The sequence below is a fragment of the Perognathus longimembris genome, chromosome 1, assembly GCF_023159225.1.
Source record: "Perognathus longimembris pacificus isolate PPM17 chromosome 1, ASM2315922v1, whole genome shotgun sequence".
Lineage (NCBI taxonomy): Eukaryota > Metazoa > Chordata > Mammalia > Rodentia > Heteromyidae > Perognathus > Perognathus longimembris.
The window spans coordinates 95,234,293-95,238,685 of record NC_063161.1 but is presented as its reverse complement, the minus strand read 5'-3'; the positions used below and the strand labels follow the sequence as shown (position 1 = coordinate 95,238,685).

Here is a 4,393-nt window from a genome sequence, read left to right as displayed (position 1 = left end):
AGTACTGGGGTGTGGACTCAGGGCCTGACCACTGTCCCTGGCTTCTTTTTACTCAAGGCTAGCACTCTACCTTTTGAGCCACAGTGCCACTTCTGGCTTTTTTCTATATATGTGGTGCCGAGGAATCGAACCCAGAGCTTCATGTATACGAGGTGAGCACTTTACCACTAGGCCATATTCCTAGCCCCAATTGCTCACATATTGAAAGCAATCAGGTTTCGAAGATGGGAGATTATGGATAAAGTGTAGCTTAGCGGCATTCTTGCTATCATTGGGTTCTAGAGAGTACCCCAAAGAATGAGGCCTACTTGAATAAAAGCATAGGGAATTGAATGGTATTTGGTCTAGGAAAATAAAATCGTTGGTATTGAGCCCTAAACATTTTGTTTCTGCTTAATAACCACAGATCATTTTCTTCCTAATTTTTCCAAATATGTATTAGCATTTAAAACAAATACCATATTTCTGATAGCCATGAGAACATGAATGCTTTCATGATCATTATGTTATGGCGTTTCTCAAAAAGAATTGTTTCATATTGAATCTGTCACTTCCAGGTAGTGGTACAAATTGATTGGGTTTTTCTTTTTTCTCTCTCATTAAACTTTGTTTTAATGGGTCTCAAAAATCTGTGACAGATTTTTGGTTATGTTGTTTCCATTAAAAAGTACTGATTTTTAAAAACTAATAACTTAAAACTGCCACACCAAAAAAATGGTCCACCAAACATTTTCCTTTTCTTCTGAAGGTTTTACGATGCATTGTTATCATTAACCAGTCTTTTACTACTAAACTTAAATGGCCAATTGACATAAACAGTTCTGAGACCGTTCTTCCACCACTGGTTAAGACTGAAGTGGCAGGTGTTAGGGGTAATATTCATTTAGCCTTCTGAGCCTTCTGGGCAGACTTGGTGACCTTGCCAGCTCCGGCAGCCTTCTTGTCCACGGCTTTGATGACACCCACAGCAACTGTCTGCCACATGTCACAAACAGCAAAACAACCCAGAGGAGCATAGTCAGAGATGCTCTCCACACACATGGGTTTGCCTGGAACCGTATCAACAGTGGCAGCATCACCAGACTTCAGGAATTTAGGGCCATCTTCCAGCTTCTTACCAGAATGGTGATCAATCTTCTCTTTCAGCTCAGCAAACTTGCAGGCAATGTGAGCGGTGTGAGCACAGGGGCATAGCCAGAACTAATTTGGCCTGGATGGTTCAGGATGATCACCTGAGCTGTGAAGCCAGCTGCTTCCCTGGGTGGATTGTTCTTGCTATCACCAGCCACGTTGCCTGGGCGAACATCTTTGAATGACACGTTCTTGACGTTGAATCCCACATTGTCCCCAGGAGGAGCTTCACACACAGCTTTGTGATGCATTTCAACAGACTTCACTTCAGTGGTGACATTGACAGGAGCAAAGGTAACCACCATGCCAGGCTTGAGAATACCAGTTTCCACTCGGCCCACAGGGACGGTACCAATACCACCAATTTTGTAGACATCCTGAAGGGGCAGGCGCAAAGGCTTGTCAGTGGGATGGGTTGGTGGCAGGATGCAGTCCAAAGCCTCAAGCAAGGTGGTTCCACTGGCACTGCCATCTTTACGGGTGACTTTCCATCCCTTGAACCAAGGCATATTGGCACTTGGCTCCAGCATGTTGTCACCATTCCAACCAGAAATTGGCACAAATGCTACCGTGTCAGTATTGTAGCCAATTTTCTTAATGTAGGTACTGACTTCCTTAACGATTTCCTCATATCTCTTCTGGCTGTAGGGTGGCTCAGTGGCATCCATTTTGTTAACACCAACAATGAGCTGTTTCACACCCAGTGTGTAAGCCAGAAGGGCATGCTCACGGGTCTGCCCATTCTTGGAGATACCCGCTTCAAATTCACCTACACCAGCAGCAACAATGAGGACAGCACAGTCAGCCTGGGATGTGCCTGTAATCATGTTCTTGATGAAGTCTCTGTGTCCTGGGGCATCAATGATGGTCACGTAATACTTGCTGGTCTCAAATTTCCACAGAGAGATGTCAATGGTGATACCGCATTCGCACTCAGCCTTCAGTTTATCCAAGACCCAGGCGTCCTGGAAGGAGCCCTTTCCCATCTTGGCAGCCTCCTTCTCGAACTTCTCAATGGTTCTCTTGTCAATGCCACCGCATTTGTAGGTCAGATATCCGCAGTGGTGGACTTGCCGGAGTCGACATGTCCAATGACGACAATGTTGATGTGAGTCTTTTTCTTTGCCATTTTGGCTTCGACTTAGAGGTGGTTTTTCACGGCACCTGAGCAAATCCGTTGTGAAAAAGTGGGTAAATATATACTTGAATTTTAGGCTACACAATTCTTTATGTATCCTATTATGAGTCAAAACAAGACTCTTTGCCCAAGCATTCTTCTCTTTATGATACCAGTTATGCAATTATCTAGATTGTCTCCTAAAAAAAGATGTTCAAGGCCTACACCCCAGTGCCTATGAATTTGAACATATTTAGAAATAGGAACTCTCCAGGTGTAAGCGAATTAAGACAAGGTTATACTCAATGAAGCTGGGCTCTAGATGTAATGACTGCTGTCTTAAGAAGAGAAACTTGAATAGAGGCACAGACACACTTGAAAGCTGGCCAAAAAGACATAGGTGGAGAGTGATATGAAACAACAAGTCAGGAAACTTCAAGAATTTCTGAATGATGGGGGTTTATCTCAGGGTAGAACATTTGTGTACCATGAACAAGGCTCTAGGTTCCAGGCTCAACAGGAAGAAGAGAAAGAAGAAAAGAAGATGAGTTATTGACAACTAGAAATTACAGAGGCATAGAAAGGATTCTCTCTCAGAGCTTCCAGAAGGAGTGAACCCTATTGCCCTCTTTACACCATACTGTAGTCTCCAGAAATGGAAGAAAATAAATTTGAGTTGTTTTTTGGGACATATAGTCATTTTTCATGGGAATGTGCACATTTCACTTATAAATGAGCTTCTGATGAATTTATAATGTCTTAAAAGAGATAGATGGGCCAGTAATCCTAGCTACTCAGGAGGCGAGATCTGAGGATTGTTTGAAGCCAGACTGGGGCAAGAAAGTTCATGAAATTCTTGTTTCCAGTTAACCAGCAAAAAGCCAGAAGCGGAGCTCTGGTTCAAGTGGTAGAATACTAGCCTTGAGCAATAAAGCTCAGAGACAATGCCCAGTTTGTCCCAGAACCAACACACACACACACACACACACACACACACACACACACACACTCAAATTTTAAAAATGAATAAAAGTTAAACACAAGTAAAAAGAAGATGGGGCATGGGAGAGAGAGGAGAGACAGTGAGAGAGAGAGAGAGGATGTTTAGATTATGAGAACTGTTGGGCTGACAATACAAAGATATTATGACAGGCTTAGAAACTAATCAAAGTGGAAAACATGTAAATAGACATTTTTTAATTCTATAGGGGAAAGAATTCTTGTCCTTTACAATCTCCAGTCCTCAGACGGAACTCATACAATGTCAGGTTGTGTTTCTTTTTTTTTTTTTTTATTGTCTTTATTTATTTTTTTCCAGTCCTGGGGTTTTAAATTCAGGGCCTGAGCACTATCCTTGGCTTCTTTTTGCTCAAGGCTAGCACTCTAACACTTGAGACACAGCGCCACTTCCGGCTTTTTCTATATATGTGGTGCTGTGGAATCGAACCTAGGGCTTCATGAATACGAGGCGAGCACTTTACCACTAGGCCATATTTAAGCTGTGTTTCATATGGCTATTTTTCATTCTTCCTCCAAAAGTCAAAGGGCATTTCAGCTCAACAGCACCCATTGCTTAGCTGAAACCTTCTGAGACAATAACTATGGTCCTGATATTATACAAACTATCTAGTGCAGGAACTATCCTTTTATCCTGAAGTCTTCAGGGAGCAATAGGGATATTTTAGTGTTTACTAAGACTTTGATATTTTAGAATGTGGCTACAAGATAGAAACCTAAGTATCAGTTAATACTGTCTGGAAATCCTTTCGTATTGGGCAAGTAGGGAAAATTTAAAAACAAAACAAAATAAAAAAACACTTCTTTGTGATGCAGGATGGTTTTATAAAGCCAGACAAAGCAGTTGTTCCATACTTAAGATGAGATGTTTGATTTGGAATGACTTAAGCTGTTAATTGGGTTAATTGGGTAGCTTATTAACAACAGAAATTTCTCACAGTTCTGGGAGCTGGGACATCTAAAATCAGAGCTCCAGAGTATCTATTTGGAGAGGGCTATCTTCTTGCTATGACCTTTCATGGTGGAAAACCATGAAAACAACTTGGCTCTCTGGGTTTTCTTTTGTAAGGCATCAATACCATGGACAAGGACTTTACCCCACAAGCTCTGACTCCTAACACCAATCAC

General features: G+C 41.9%; 1 pseudogene across 1 annotated transcript; it reads right to left on the bottom strand.

Moving 5' to 3' along the window:
• Nucleotides 1-596: 596 nt before the first annotated feature.
• On the bottom strand, nucleotides 597-2,292 carry LOC125340697 (annotated as a pseudogene). The gene has a single exon (XR_007208808.1). The product of XR_007208808.1 is annotated as an elongation factor 1-alpha 1-like (transcript).
• Between the last annotated feature and the right edge of the window lie 2,101 nt (nucleotides 2,293-4,393).